The following is a 17,763-nucleotide window of genomic DNA, read 5'->3' as shown; positions in this document are numbered from 1 at the left end:
TTGGCCAGATAGCAGAGACAGATATACAGCAGAATGGGTGTGTTCATGTATGGATGCAACCCTCGTGCGTGTACTATCGAGGGTTCGAGGGTGAAATGAGAAGCGAAACCGGTGAAACGTCGACGGGGTGAAAGAGATATAAAGGGGTTGAATCGTAGGGTTCAAGACAGATATTTTACTTTGGCAAAGATTTTAGAATATGAAAGAATTTTGAATATGAATTGTGAAGGATTTTAGGGACGAGTGTTGGTTAAAGAAGATCGTTAAACATTCTAATTTGAAAAAGTTTTAGAATAATTTCAGAAATATTTTCTAGAGATCTTGGAAATAACGTCGATGGTAGTTTTTCAGGAGTTAATTAAGGAAACATTTTTCAATTTAATTTGATCGAATTATTTTTAAGTATTAAATAAAATTGGAGATATTTGCAAATGCTAGTATCAATTACGTACGATTAAATTCGTCAAAATGAAATTTCATATGTACTAATATGGTATTTTTTAATAGCAAGAAATTTCGAGTATTTTACAATAACAAGCGCGTATTAATTGAAGCTCGGGACAATCTGCGACGTATTACAATTATAATATTTCGTGGAATATTTGGAAATTTCTATTTTTGGTAGCTAGAAGTTTCTAATTATTTGTAATAATTTGTGAATACAGATCGATTGAAATTCTGGTAATTGCTACCACGAGATAATTACAGTACCTTATTGAATAATAGAGTGTTTGGAAATTTGTATTTATTCTTAATTGTACAAGTTACGTGTACTCGCGAATCTGTGTGTCTTTAAAATTTTATTTTACACTTTATATCAATAAATTTTTGAATAAAAGCTGAAAGATTCTAATAAATAAAGAATCGTAACGAAATTGCAATATTTTTATAGGCTTCGATTCTAATTCCTTGGCAATAAGTAAAAATTACGATATTAAAATTAAAAGAATTAATAAAACTATGATTCCTCCCTTTACTTTAATTACGATTCTCTTCTCCTATAAGGTAGTGAAATCCTTATTATAGAATTTTAATAATCTCTCGAACAATCTTCGGCAACAAGAAGTTTCTAATTTGTAATAACGAGTATATTAAAAAGTCGAGGATCGTCTCGAATATTTTCAAGAAGGAGAAGAAGAAAGGAAAACAAGGTGAAATTGCTGGAAGCTTCGATATGAATTTAATGCGATACTCGAAGAAGGTCTCCAGCGGTCCCGATATTTCGAGAATTTCGAGACGCTCCGACGTGGGAGGACACTCGAAAACAAATAATGGGCAGAATCAAGTGTCCGTCACTTGGCCTAAGTGAAAAAGGTATCGAAGAACCAATGAAAGGACAAGAAAAGTGGAAAAATGAAAAGGAAGCAGCCTGCCTTCGGATAAAAGGAATACAGTATCGACTGAAAGCTTACTCTTGCTCGCTACGTTGCATCCTGGGAATTAATATAAAACGTACCTCGAAACACTGTGCTATCTCGACCCATATAAAATGGAAAAAGTAATAAGGAGGGAGAAACAATTTCCGAATAACAATTTAATTTAACGAATTTCATTTAACTAACGGAATTTATGTAGAATGGAAATTGGATATAGATATCTGAAAAGTATTTTATTAAAAAATTAAAGAAGTTACGATACCGGTCACTTTCTCTAGGGAAATTTTAGATAATAAGTTAAATAACAATTTATAACAAGTGTTATGATTCAACAAAGGTCTTCAAACAGATTTAAATCCGCCATAAACAGAAGAGAAAGGTATTTCGCGTATCAACAGATTCGCGAGCTGAAAAAGCTTGAAAAGACTTTCCTTCTGCTGATGAAAAAATTTTCGAATAACAACCAGATATCAACGGCGAACAAAAATAACGAGATCGACGTAATATGTAAATTCCGTTTAAATATAGAAAACCGTGTAGGCTGGAAAATTCTAGAAGCAAATATTTCTTCTTTCAAAAAAAAGCATATCGTAAAATTTATTAATTTAAAATATAGTATTAAGCTGTTGTACGATGGACGTCACTTTTCAATATCATATCGTTCCAATTGTTTTAAAACGAAGAAACACTTCTAATAATTGCTATGAGTGTTAATTTGTTCAAAAGGTTTCAGTCTACTGCACAATCAAATATAAATCTACTGTATTCTATTTCTTTCAGAGTGCAAAGCGCAAAAATGATTTCTGGATATTTTTTGTCTTTTTTCGGGGACAAAACTAAAATCAACAAATACCTATATTGATGGAAAAAGAAAAAAATATATTTCGTTTCGAATGGTTCTTACTTTGATTACAAATTTTTATTTAAAAGCAAATTATACTATTGAGACTATTAACGTTTATTTTAACGTTTACTTTAACGTCCAAATTAAAGTTAAACTAATACAGTTGCAAAAAAAATTATATTAATTCAGGTGATAAAATCGTTGATTAATAATATCCATTTCGAGATAACTTACACATAGCTATCGATACGATTTATTTGAAAAACATTATTTTCTATGAACTTAGCTTGTTTTCAACAAAAATATCCATCGATTCAACTAACGCATAGTACTTTTTGCAGAGATTAAAAGTCCTCGTTGTAAAACAAATTATACTCGTTATTACTGTTGAGGTTATTCGATGTGTAAACAGAGGAAACTCGTGGATAAATTGTAAGGCAGAAAATATATTTAAATAGAAGTGTAATTATAAATAAGAATACAATTTGAGCTGGTCCAGATCCGCACGCTAGCTGTGTTACCCAATAATTGAAAACCCCGAAGCCAACGTCGCCTGTCTACCGTTTATGGTCTGACTTCGTCGCAGTCTTTTGTCTACGCGCTATCGATGGCTTTAGTGCTTGAGAAAACTAAAAAGAGCAGATGTAGAGTTTTCTTAGAAGTGGTGACCACTTCAGCAATTACAAACAACATCTAATAGAAATCACAAAATTCTCCCGTTACAACGAATCGTACAAAATCAACAGATACAAGAAACTACAGAATCTGTCGAAACTTTCCAACGTAACACGATAACACAAGAATCTGTAATCGCGTTCCAAAAAGAATTCATCTTGCTTTCTTGCAGGAAAGTCGAAAGCTGGGACGATCTTTCGGTCGAAAGGAAACTTTCGAACTTTAGCGTAGAGTCCACGTACCGTAGAGCAATACAAGCGAGAGACGCATCAGAGACAAAGAGCAAGAACGTGCAGCTTAGAAAGAGAAAGATAGAAAGACACAGGAAAGAGGATTTCAATCTATAAATATAAACCATTCGGCCAATTCCAGCTGCTCTTCGTTCCCTTTATTGGATGCCGATAGTAGCTGCGAATCCTCTCCGCACGGCTTCCCCTTTGAACTTCCCTTTTTGTCTCTATCGTGTCTCGATCCTCTGTTATCATTTTGCCTTCATCTCACCCTCTTTCCACCCTCTCGAAACTTTCTGTGTCCATTCTGTGTCCTTATACTGCCCCGAGACGATTCGTGTTGCGTATACATTATTCAAAGTTAAATCGAACGTTCTTTATATTAGCATCGTGGATTTACAGATGAGATACGATTTTTGTTATGTCAGTTTTTTTTTATTACTTTTCTCGATAAATACTTTCACCTTTCTGTAGGTCGTTTAAACACGTTAAGCGGATCACGCATTAAATAAAAATTTCTACATTTACGCTTACGCTTTTTGCATTTACATTCATTTTTGCTGTTTTTTTTTTTTTTTTTTTAACATTTATTTACCCTTACTACGATTTAAAGTAGGTCGAGTTTAATTCTTCCGAATGGAATGGAATTATTTATCGAGTATTGTATGAATTATCTTGAGCAGAAATAAAAATAATTGATATAACAGAATATAGAAAAGTGCGTTGAAACCTAGAGAATTTGGAAATTAAAAAGTTGTTACGTGTAAAAAATTGGAAATCCAAGTGGCGAGTTAACAGGTTAAAACGAAAATACTCCCTTTCGCATATGATTTTAATGTTTGAATTTTCATATGTACAAATGTGTTTTTCTTCGGTCGAATGGAATATTAAAAATCGGATATTTCGTACGCTCAATGTTTTTTTTTTTAATATTACTCTTCGTTAATACGTTGATGGTTCACTCGTTTGTGATTCGTGATAATAGCGAGGCAATGCTCTTATCGTACAGTACCGCGAAATAATGTAATGAAATTAGTCACAAAATTAAACTAAATATATGTTCGATGTCGAGACAAACAAATTGACAAACATAAGAGCGCTATCTCCGTTTGAATGGGTCCTAAAATATCGATTAACGTTGAATCTTCGTTTGAGAGTAATTTACAAAATAAAGACTTTAACGAGTTGTCCACTGTGCCTGTCGTTACACGCGGTAATTGTTAATTGATATCAAATAGGGGTTGTTTGCCACGGTTTTTTGGAAATTGTTGAAAATGATGGTAGAACAGAACAAATGGGAGGGCGGATGGAGGTAATGCTGGTTGTTTGAGGGTAGTAATCGATTTTTCAAAGGGAGGTTCAATTGACTGGTACTTCGAGAGATCCTGCAAATGAAAAAAATTGGAAACGGATTAAAGAGATAATTGCAACGGTGATATCTCTATTAAAATAGAGTAATTAATTAATATTACAATTTCAAAATAGAGCCTGATATTGGAGCTGTTTTATTAAGAAAAATATTTTTTTATTTGGAATTTGGAATATTATTTAATAAAATAGAACGTTTTAAATGATTAAAAAAATATCCTACTATTTAGATCGTCAACTATACAATAATTTCAGAGCTTCAAAATACTAAGTCTTCGTCGTCTTCTATCTTTCTCATTTAAAAAACTGTTTACTTTGGCAAAAAATTGAGAAAAGTCGGAAATTTCGTTCGTCAACATTAAGGAAAGGAAGCTGTACGATCATAAGCCCCTGTTCAGCGAATCTTTCCACGAGAGGAAGATCAATAATTACAGTTCTTTCCATCGTTTCCGCTTTCTTTCGCAGTGGAAAGGGTGGCAATTAACTCCTCCGGAAACATGACGGCTTTGACGAAGTTCAAATAATAATTAGCCACTCGAATTTCCGTCTCGAACCTTTCAGTCCATAGAGAGACAAGCGTTCTATGCTTCGTTTTTATTTCACGAAGAAATTCAAAAAACAATGCATTTCCCTTTTTAATAGAAACCATACACGCGTGAATGAATACATAAATTAACAATTAGACTTGTAAATTGAGAAAAATAATAAAATAAACGATATTACCTTTTCTCCTTAGATATATACAATTATTATCGGAGAATATTTCGTCTTCTCATTATCTTTCTACTTTTGCACGTTTTTTTAATAAACTTATATAACCCGTAACAAATACAAATAATTGTAGTGGTAATAGGAGTAATACGAATAAACTATAGTTAGATGATATATACGTATATTATAGCGATTTGTTTGTATTATTATTATTTTGTGGAAATAAATTATTAGCAGCTAATCTATACAAAAAATTATTTTTCATATGTTCAACAAGAATTTCTTCTATTTTCATTTATTTTATAGATTGTACTATCATCAAACAATTTTTTTTCACAGTAATTATTATCTCTTAACTTCCTTCGTCAGAGTGAAAAAAACTTTTATCAACTGTAATTTCTTTCCTGATGAGCAAGAAACATTGAATAATAAAGAGTTAATTGTTACTTAATTTTCCTTCAACCTGAAACAAATATAACAACCAACGTAAAACAGGATAAGCATTTAACAAAATTTGCATTCTTCGAAACGAACAAACTTTTTATACACCTACAACGACTCTACAGATAATTTTTGTAAACTTCGTAATTTGTAATTCCACGTTTAATACAACGCTAAAGAATTTTCCAACTGATACTAAAGATTTTAAGTGTTTTGATATTAAACCATTAATACAGTATATATTATCTATTAAGCATCGTATAACAGTATATCGTATTTTCAAAATTGAAACATTTGCTCGATCTTTTTTTATTACCAAAGTTGAACTTCTTTCTTCTCCGTCGTTATTTATCGTCAATAAGCGATTTCAAACTTTTGATTAGCGACATGTAATCGAATCATTTATAGTATATTTATCTTTGTGCCTTCTAAAAGCAAAGTTATCTTCCTCTGCTTTAAACGTTCATGTTAAATATACGCGTAATTACGCCGGAGATGCCGCAGCTTCCGTTTATGGTATTCGAGAAAATGAAGTCGTTTCGAGGGGTGGAGGGTGAAAAAACTTGGAAGAATTCGTCGTGAGGCAAATCCGTGGAAAAAGATTTCGCGGATGCAAAGTTTCCGGCGACATGTTTGGCGATAAAAGATCGCGGAAGAAAATAAGCTTTTTGGAACTGGCGGCGAGCTTGGAACACGATACGGAGGTGGAAAGTAGCAGCAGTTCAATTTCAAGAGAAACGGGAACGATCGTCGTTAATAAACTTTTTACCACGGCTATTCTTCTCCTTTTTCATCGACGTTCGAAATTCCTGTGTTCCTCTTCGTATTCGTTTACTTCCTTCTACGTTTACTCGTTGTTTCTTTTGGAATTTTTGGTTCATAGGTTTTCCACTGTCGAAGGAGAGCTATAAACATTGCAGTGAAGGAGTTGCCAACAATATTTGTGTACCTGCCTGAATGGATACGTAATATCGTAGTCTCTCGAGAATTCATAAAGATCGATGGACAAAATAATTGACGAAACGAGGAAAAAGTTCTTATAAATCAGCATAGGCCTGTCGTGTAAGTAATTAAAGAGATTAAAAAGATCGTGTATTTCGTACGTGTATCGCTATAGCGTTAAAAAAGTGACGAATGAACATTTTCCACAGTATCTAAAAAGATGTATCCGATCAGCCTTCTGAACCGTATTCCATTTTTCGTCCGTGTCTCAGCCTCAACGAGACAAAAACTTCCTTAAAGCTCGCCCTCCACCTAAATAAGGAAAAGAAGCAGTTTTTCATATCCAACGGGAGCCGTGGCTGCTAATTGAACGCGGCGAGTCGGTCGATTAGCTTGCGTCGTGGGTGTAATTGCGCAGCGAGGACTCGCGGCAGACTAAACGTTAATTTAATTAAACATCCCTTGGCTTAACCCTCATCAGTTCTTCACCAGAAGAATATTCTTGGCGCTTGTAGCACCTGGTTACTTGCCCCGAGTTGCTTTTCCTCGAGAACCTCCGGACGATTAATCAAATTAAACGTCCGATTTCCGGCTGGAGTCCCTCTCTCGCGTTAACGAGCCCTGTTTTCGCTTCTCCTTAACTTGACGTTCGAAACGCGATCGGAGGGTGACTTGTCGTGACTCCTAAAAATCTTCGAACATTTGCACAGTGATTACGAAAAATTGTGGCGTGCCATTGTATTTGTTACAATATTAATATAGTAATTAATTCGCTCCAAATATAAATTTCGTAACAAAGTTTAAAAATGAAGCGTAGAATCTGATTAAAAAAAAAAGGTTCATCAAAAAATAAGAATATGTTCCAGTACCTTTACAATGTTATATATTTTGAAGTTTTATCAACGTTGCAATGCGACACGGTTGTCGTAATTATATCGATATCGAATATCGAATACCGAGGCGTATCGATATAACGGGTAACCGTTTGTTTAAATATTTTAAACACTTGATTCTTTACAAAATACATTATACTTTACAGAATTGTTTCGAACTTGGCCAATATATTCGCGAAACGATGATCGTGTTTCGTTACTGTGCTAATAAAATTCCAAAATGTTTCCCATAACAAGTAATATATTCGTAAGAGTCTTCTACTTGGAGGTATTCGAATTTTTTCTTTTTTCTTTTTGTAAGCAGGTGCACGTCGATCGAATACTTTTCAATGGAAACAAGTGTTCCCGATTTTTCTGCCAGCTTTTCGTCGTGCAAAAGCGTAATTGGACACGTTCCATGCTGAGAAGAGACGAACGATGCTTCCAAGTATCGGGAAAGAGTTCTCCGATGAAAGAACTTTTCTACCGGAATTAAGGACACGAAGCTAAGGATGGGTCGTACGAGCAAGTTTTCGGGAGCAACGACTCGATGATTTAATTTCGACTTGTTGTCCAGAGTTTTGATAAATTGTCGGTGGTTTGTCGATGTTTGGGGATTATTGTGTTTACGCATTGGTGTAGATTTCGTGTAATAATTTAGATAAGAAGGACAAAGTTTTATTATCCAGTGTCTTGTTTATCAATGTCTTCGACTACTCGTATTATCATTTATATCCTTATTAATCGATATCTTCGATTATCATATTGGAAAAGTCACGACATTTTGTATAAAAGCAACGACATCGTCAGAATATTTACGAGAGGTTTCGAGGTATTTTCAGACTATCAAGCAGCGTATAATCGAATTTAATATTTGCCAAATAATCTAGAACAGTTTCATTTACATTTTCTCGAGTTAATGCTAACGAACAACTATAAGTGGTACTTTAAATAATCCTAAATAACTCCTGATATTACATTAAACGTTTAATCGGCCATAATCGGCGTAACACGCCATAAAAGCATAGAAGACAAATCTGACAAAATCGAATCGATCAACAAAATCAAATAAAATCAACCCTTAAATTTTCGCAACTTCAATCGACAAAATTCAAAAGTTTCTACTATATTCGATTGTATCCTCGACAAGAACAATTGGTTTTCTCTTCTGTTTATATTCAACTGTAGTTCTCGTGGCACGGTGCGGTACGCAGTGAACAAAGATGGAAATAATCATCGTTCGATTTTGATCTTATCGTTCGATGATATCATTCTGTGGGTAACGTAAACGTGAGCTATAATTCCCTGGAGATACAGCACTGTGAAAAGTGAGAACGTGGTTCGCAAACGTGCGAACGTGCAAACGTGCGAACGTTGTCCGCGAACGTGGGTACCTGGTCTGTGAACGTGGACTGCGAACGTGCGAACGTGGCCAGCGAATTTTGATTTTTGTCTGATTCAAATGCCGCATGTGCGTTGCGTCGTGACGAAAAATATCGAAAAATATTCTTTTTCCACGAAAATCCATTTCGTATTCCGGCGATGATCGTCTGGTAAATTCCCAAAGGACAGCTACCCTTTATCCTCGGCGACAGCTTGACAAACACTGATTACGGGAAACCGAGAAAGCGCCGAGATAAAGCACGGCATCGTCGATTTCCTTTATCAGCCTAAATTGCCCTCGTTATCGAAAAGTATTCCGCCGGCGTCTCTTGGCTTGCCACAGCCTATTTTACCCCCCACACCAACCTCGAAGCCAACCGCGGCCAAGGAACATCAGGCGTCACGTTTGCCATGAGAAATTCATTTCCACGTGCTCACAGATGATCTGGATTTAAGAAATTTCCCAATGAATATTAGACAATCTCGTTAAACGATTTATCAATCGAGATTCTTCGATATTTTAATTTTGAATTCGCGTTACAAATCTTTTCACGGGTGTTTGTGCATTTTTAGGAAATTTCAATTTTCACAAATTTCATTTCATTTCATTTCAATTAAATGACAGGTGCTCGTTGCACTACAGTACATTACAAAGTGCGAATATATCAGAAAAGTTTGAACAAAGAATTGTTTAACGTGCCAAAACGGACGGAGAGAAGATGCAGTGAAAGACAAAAATTATTTACGATCGAACACGTTCTATGGACAGAGTTATTAGATTTAGAAGTACATTTACTTGATAAAAATGTATCAACTTTTCTAAGTGTCTCGCAGGGACGTACAAAATTTAATAATTTAAGCAGCGATGGACAGTAAACAACATCATTTGTCAACTTAAAGAGGAGGATCGAGGCGACCGCCGTCCTACGTGATTCGTACGATATTAAATTTAGTTTACGTAAAATTCACGTACATTACACCTTACTGGAAGGTTATAAATCGTAAAAATTGTACCAATTGCAAAGCCAATTATACGACACCCTAAGAAACCCTTCCCGAAATTTTACCTCCAAAAAGAATTCCATTCACGTACCTCGATATCTACTCCTTCAGTTCAAAGAAATTTCAATATTAATATTTATCAAATCGGGTACGAACGATTCTATTCGCCTACTCGCAAAGTGCAGTTTCTAAATTTTCCCTAATTACATCCCTTTCGCATTGAGATTCTCCGATATCCATTCACGTGAGCCGTTATACAGCACAAAAAGGTTCGTCTCGAAATTTTGTGCTGAAAAAAAAGGGGAATTCCGTTCACGTATGCCAGTATTCTCCGAGTTCAAAGAAAGCCAACGTTTCCGGTTCGAAAACGTATCGATCGATTCCTTTCCCCGATGCATCCCATTACGTGTTTTCGCCCGTTTTACATCAGTCTCGTGTCGCCTTTTGCACCACTGACAGAGGAATACCCTTTTCACGGCGCCGTGTCGGCTGAATACTCGTCCCGTTCTATCCTATTTATCGCGAGCGTACGCGGGAGAGTAAAAAATGGAGTAAAAAAGGTGGTTGGAACGTAGTATCGGGCGACGATATAGCGATCGCTTGTCAATCATGGTCTTGCCGCGCCGAGTAGACGAGGAATTTACGATTCCATCCAGTAGAGTGACTTCGTTCGTGCCCATTTTCATTAGTAGCTGAGGCATCGTGCTCTGCTATCGGAAAAAGATGGTCGTGAATTCGTGTGATATCGTTAACGACGCGATGAGAATTTGTGACTGTTCGGTTCTTCGCGTAAACAATGGAGAAATGTGGGAGTTGAGAAACAGTTCTCGCGCAATTTGGTAACGTAGATGTGATGAGGGTTGGGAAGTTTGTAAAAAGGAGCTGATAAAAGGAGGTTTGAGAAGATTTCGTGTTTAAAGATCCTCGACGATTCAGGGAATATCGTAGTTTATGTATTTTTGGAGTTGTAGAAATTCGTATTTGTTTTTTTTTTTTTTTTGTTCTTTATAGTGTAGCGATTGAATTGGATTGTGGTTAATTTGGCGTATGTTTTGTTATTTATATATTCTGAATTCAGGGACGACGAGAATTCAGTAGATTTTATCGTAACGACGATCGAATTGATACACAGTTGTACGATGAAATTGTATTTGATGGACAGTAGCGAGAAAACAAGACTCGGTAGTATGAGAAAATTGCTGCTTTTTATTGCTGGTGAAGGCACTACGTTAATTTTCCTCTGGTTTATGATTCTACGATGTGTTATACATACGATCGTGTACGAGTAGTATAACGAGGGAAAAGCAGCAAAAAATCTATTTGAGAGAGGAGAAACGAGGAAAGCATAGCGGGTGGCTGACCAATGAGGCTAATACCACTGCGAACCTTAAGATCCCAGCTTTAAGTCGACGAATCCGTATTTTTCCTGAAAATTTAGTGACGAATTTTACAATTTAGTTTTATATAAAAACAAACAATGGATGAGTTAAACTTGATGATAACGTGATTAATTTCTGCACCTTCAGAAAATCTAATTAACCTAATTAACTTTGTGGGAAAAACGTTTATCTAAACGATGTATACTTTACAGAATTTAGAGAACACGAAAATTCGAATTATAATAATTCTGATATATTGAACAATCTTAATGCTCCGATTACATAATCGATTAATAACAATACGATCTTGAGAAAAAATTCATCAGTTTCAACTTCGCAAAATTCTTTCGTATTATTCGGGAATTCGATCGAAAATTTGTTGACACAGCTAGCAACAACATCGAGAGGAAAAAGCGTGCGTAAGGGCGGAAATTTAAATTGGAAATTAACTTTCGATTCGGCAGTTGTGCCACAAAGACGGTAAATGAGCACACTGGTACGAGGTTTCGAAACGACGCACAGTTCGCGGTAGGTTAATCGTGAAAAGCGATTGCACACCATGGCGAATCGCAGTCGCGTTTCCATCGAACTTTCGAGCTCCGGTAGCGGCGGCTAAGAGAACGTGATTTCAACGAGGCCGTGTCTTATCCCGAGATCAATTCGCTTGATCCCACAAAGCGTTCAGTGGATTCGACGGCGAAACGAACCACGAGCTGGACGCGCTGACCGATAGTACGCTGTTGATGTTTAACGATCAGCATTACAGGTGTACCATTTACGGTTACGGTTTACGGGAATTTTCAAAATTAATAAGAAACGTGCCATCTGGTTAAAAATCGATACCCATTAATAGTGTTGATTTTAACATTTAATGAGTGAAACAAATACTGTTTAGTTTCATTTCTTCAATTATATACAGGGTGGTTGGTAACTGATGGTACAAGCGGAAAGGGGGTGATTCTACGCGAAAAAAGAAGTCGAAAATATAGAATAAAAAAAATTTTTTTTTTTTTAATTTTTCCATCGAGACAACGATCTACAGTGAGATCCCTTATAACGTACCGCACGCGTACCGAGCGAAAATTCAAAGTCAATTTTCTCGAAAACAAAGCTTCAAACGAAAAATTTTTATTCTATATTTTCGACTTCTTTTTTCGCGTAGAATCACCCCCTTTCCGCTTGTACCACCAGTTACCAACCACCCTGTATATTAATAATAACGTAATTATCCTTTTTTATTGATTTACGTAATAAGAATTTGGATGTCATTTTGTAAATGAGCTTTCCCCGCTTCATGATTTCTTCGATACACATTTTATACTTTAATCGCGTATAATTCTATCTCTAAACTCGACCCATAAGAAAATCAAATTACATAGGAAATAATCTAACGATTCCCGCCGGTGAGTACACGTAATTCCCAACATTATATCATTGTTAGGAAACGTTATAACAATTGATTTACACCGACAAAATTGATTTACTGTAAATAATAATCGGCCCCATAACAGAAGTTTACAAAATGTTCGATCTAGTTGGCGAGTTGTAACACGCTCCCATGGGACGTTAATGGAATATTAATCGCACAGAATGTCGGACGTTAATTAGCCGGCCACGTGTGTTCACGCTGTCCCTGGTAATCCATCGTCGATCGAGCACAACTCGTGTCTCGATCGATCTCGTTTTACAGTAGTCAGACAGTTTTCGAACAGAGTGGCAGCCAGCTTTCGATTCTTGTTGGCCTGCATTGAATCGATAAATTAATAGCGATCATCGTGCCGACGTTTTCGTCACTGTGTTTGCTCTGTGATAGCGGTGTCGAGTGTCCGTTGCTAGCATCCGATTCCATGGTGTCGATACGAGGTATTGATTTAACAGGGCCTGCGGACGCTTTGAACTACGACACCTGGCATCCCTGAAACTCGAGTCAAACTTCACGTTCCCGTTGTTCTTTACCTGCTTGATCAACCGACTAACCCGTTACACTGGTATTCGATTCTGATTCCGGTTGGTCCTCGATCGTACATTCCAGTCTTAACCGCTTACGATTTCTGTAACTAGATTTTTATGCACTTTTATGCACAAAGCGGGAAACTATAGGAAAATTCTACAAGATTTATACAAAATTATACACAATTTTCTACCGACGTTCTTTTTTTTTATTTCTATTTTTAAAAGTATGATTTTGCGTGAGAATCCGAAAGTTTAATGACGTCATACAGTGGCTGACGAAAGTATTCGAACATCGCTGGAAGCTTTTTACGCGTAGCATACTTGTTGAACGTCGTTTTGAATTTCGTCATTAGCGTTGTAACGAGACACGTCTGTCGCGATTACATCGCTTACATTTGAAACGGATCAGAAAACGCATATAGAAGTGTTTTATCGTAAGCGTACATCTCGTAAAGATCATCGAGATATTTGAACTGTCGGTTATTCGGTACGTTAATAAGCCAGGATATCTAGTAAGATGATATTTTGTTCACTGTATGTCACGTTTACGTACGACGAAACGATCTCTCAGCCACAAAGACAACGTTCGACAGCGTGTACGCGAATCCATCGACTTTTCTCCTGACGTCGTCGTCACCTGGAAACGCTCGAACTCTCGGGACGAGAAGTTTCTAAAAGCCCTGTCTTAAGTGTTGGAAAGTTAAAAATAAACGCCGTGACCGGACGTATCCTTCTGGTGAAACTTTTTATCGAATCGATGGGGCAGCGATGGCCCTGAAGAGGGTCAGCAGGATGAAGCTCGATTGAAAAGCTGCGAGATAACAAGCGTACTTTTCTTTAATGGACGCGTTAGCGGAATGATCGCTACTGACGTTAAGTTCTTTCAGCGACAATACTCGTGACACGAAGTATTTCGTTGGATCCGAGAGACGAAGTTGGAATTTGTTTGGTAATTCTTCGTAAGGTTCGATTAAAAAGCTGGTAAATAATAGTTTTGTCGGATTAAAGCGTCAAGTTAATAACTTTGTAGTATTTGCAACAGATATCGGCGATTGTTTCGTGATTTTTCTTACGTCACGATAACTAGAAGACAACTAATTTTTGCAACTGAGTTCGTAACTAAATTCTCAGCATTTATGTAAAAGGAAAATGATTAAGAAAGATGAATTATCTCTTAATATCTGGGAAAAAAGCGTTATGTAATATCTTCTATTATTCCTCGTGTACCTGTATCAATGCTTAAAAACAGCTACTAGGATAAATCCCACGGTTTTACTTAAATTTTACTTCCAACACAAATACCAATTATTTCGAACGAATTTACATTCCTCGTTCCTTACACTTGTCTCTCAATCTCAGTCGAGAACGTTAAATCGAATTCGTCGCCGATGTATCTTTCTTTGAGAGCAGACTAATCACAACAAATTAATACCAGTATCTTTATTGCATTCGTTGTCTATAACGAAATAACCCTGACATGTAGTTTCTCGTTAGAATGAGAACGTAAAAAATATTAAGGAAGAGAAGAGAGCAGAGGTAGATACGCCGAAGGAAAATACAGGGAAGCAGAGAGCGAAAGAAACACAGTGTGGTCGTCCGTTTAAGCGGTTTAATTACTCGGCTGTAAGCGCGCTTCATTAAAAGCACGGCATTTAATTTACTCGCTACACCTGCTCGCTGCAACCGAAACGGCCAATTAAGATTCCTAATTTCGCTGTTATCGCGCGATCGTCCGTTGTGGATTCCCTGGATCGATCCAAGGGCCGCTGTGACTCGTCGAAACCGACACCTTCACACCGGGAAAACGATCGACGTTCCATAGCTAACAGAGAACTCGAGAACCACGTAATAATATCGTGATCGACCGACATCGACACGCAAAACACCGTGTACTAATTGGAGTTGCGACTAATTAGTTGTAGTTAGTCGACTATCCTCTTCGTCTCAACGCGAATATCCGATTTTACTTATTTCTGTCGCTGACCTTCGATTCGATCGATACCTCGTTGCATAATTGCAGCAAAATATTTGTAGTTGGGCTTCTGTAGGTTTTCTCGAATTTAGAAATGAAACGACGAATGTATAGCATGTTTGTTTTAACGAGTACCGTGCGCGTCGCAAACAAAGTCAACCTTATGGAAAAATTTTAGTTCATACTTCCTTGCGACATTTTTCTGCCAGTAAATTGTACCTCTAAACTCGGCAAACATTTTTAAAGCAAAAGGATCAACGTCGACGTCCAACTTGAAGTAAAATATCTTTGAGATCTGCCTCCCTGCAAGGTAAATCTTACTTTTCCAAGAAAGTAAATATGATTTTAGAGTAAACCTTCTATTCTTCAAACGATTGTGCTCGAACCAAACGGTAGACACAGTTTCGACGAAAAGTATTGAAAGCCGATCTATGTACGATAATGGTCATAGTACATTTATATCTTGAGAGTGGTCGTTAACATGTTATCAATTTTCAAATTCTCAAAGTTTCGCAACATCGAATTTGTCAATTTTTTAAATTCGAAATATTTAAATGTCTAGATTATCAGATCTCATTTTTAAATTTCCAAATTATCAAATTTCCTAGTGTCTCTAAAGCTTTCAGGTTTTCAAACTCTCAAATTTTCAATTATGTTACTATTATTTATCGTTACTATTCGTTCAACGATATTCCTTTTACGGACAACTTTTACGGACTCTGTCTCTCTCTCCCTCTCTCTCTCTCTATTTCTCTCTCTCTCTTTCTCTATTTCATCGAATCTTAATTAATTAAAGACAATTTTAGCAAAAGCAGGATTTCACACAAATGATGAATTATCACCAGCTAAGAACGGATTATTCGAAAGGTCCCAAGAGGGTGGCTGTCGTCGGAGTTGTGTAGAGATAGTGTGTCAGAGGTGGAGGATGAAGGCTAGTTTCCAGGCGCGCAGATGCTTTGGCCCATCCGATCGAGCTTTCTCACCTCGGCTATAATCATGTTAATTAATTGGCTGCCGGTTCACCTTGCTGGCTGCGGTTCGCGAGGGATACGTTGCGGTCTGACCGTTGGTTGGCCAGCTTGTCTCTAGTCTCGGAGGCCAGCCCTGCTCCCGGATGATGCACAATTGTTGTCCCACCCGATCATCTCTTCCCTTCCATGAAAGAGGAATTACTGTGTCATTGTTCTCTGATTGAGCCGTAATTTTGCCACTAAAGGAAACCTGAGTGGCCATTTAACCTCGCGGAAACCTTCGCCAGGTTATTGACCGGCCACGATTAGCAAAATATCGCGGACAGTAAGGTAATACCGTACAATGACGTAGATTAGTTTTCAAAAATCCCCGTAAAGTAACTTCTCCTGCAATTTGCAAAACGTTCTTTCACATTTCGAAAAATTGTACCAAAATTATTTAACACGCATATTTACAATTTTCCACCTCTTCTCTACGTACGATATTTCTACTACACCCAACCCAGAACAACCTACTCGTTGTCAATTTTTCTCATCCGAAAAAATCTCATAAACGCACCTTTGCTTCGACTAGAAAAACAACAAATTTGCAAACATATCTTGGCTCCTGAAAATCATACAAAAAGTATCCACTACGCGTATTTGCAGTCTTGCGCCTCTTATTTTACACACGCTATTCCTACTACGACTGCCAAGAACTTCTTCCCCATCCACCTTTCACCCTAAAAAGCCCCATAAACTCACCTTTCCGCCAATTTGCAAAAACACTCGCCCGTACTTCCAAAAGTGACGCAAAAATTATCTGCCCTATCCATCTACGATCTCCAACCTCCTTTTTATTCGTAATATTCCCAGTACAATTCTGCAGGATACCTTGCCAACGATTTCTCACTTTCAGATGCCCCATAAATTCACTATTCCTGCAATTTTCCTCTCCGCACGATGATCCTTCGCCTCCGATAAAACCGACGAAACGGAGGAGGCGATCCCAGGCTGCGAATTAACGGCGTAGCGCACGCACGACAGGAGAAAGTCCTCTGGTGCGAAGCGAAATGGACGAAACGCAAACGGGCATAGATTCCGGGGCAGCCGTGCGTGTTAATGACCACATGCCGGTGGTCGCCGCGTTTCACCGACCGATGAACAGCCTCGGAAAGAGCCTCGCCCATTAGCACCCTCCTTCTGCCTCGATTCGCCCTTTCTAACCCTGCCGCTGCATCTCCTGCTTCTTCGGGCAAACTCCACCGCAGATTTCCAACCGAGATTTTCCCGGGATTTCTGGAATTTATCGACTGTTTGCAAGAGGGTATAAACTCGCCAGGGCGGATCGTCCGAGCGATTTTTCGCAGGCTGCCTTTCAAATGGCTGCATGAAATTGCACGATGACTCCGGAGGATTGTAAAATCGGGCAGCAGCGCGGTTATAACAGGCCAAATTTTGAATCGGCGACGAAACGGAGCCGGATTACTGCGGTTCTACCTGCATTTTCCTATACGTACTCCTTGAGTTCTCGGTTTTAGAGTTTTTCGAGAATTTAGACGGTGCTCGGCAATTGGGGAGTTTGGGGGGTGGAAGGGTGGAAAGTAGAGCGTTTGGAAATTTGTGACGTATCGCGTCGGGAATTTAAATAAGATTCGGGGATTA

General features: G+C 37.5%; 1 protein-coding gene across 1 annotated transcript in view; it reads left to right on the top strand.

The window, feature by feature from the left end:
- LOC126865207 (protein rhomboid) overlaps positions 1-17,763 on the top strand; it is a 164,929-nt gene that overhangs the window by 100,916 nt on the left and 46,250 nt on the right. The window lies entirely within an intron of this gene.

This window comes from Bombus huntii, chromosome 4, assembly GCF_024542735.1.
Source record: "Bombus huntii isolate Logan2020A chromosome 4, iyBomHunt1.1, whole genome shotgun sequence".
Taxonomy (NCBI): Eukaryota; Metazoa; Arthropoda; class Insecta; order Hymenoptera; family Apidae; genus Bombus; species Bombus huntii.
Note: the sequence above shows the minus strand (reverse complement) of the source record. Positions and strands in the feature narration are given on the sequence as shown.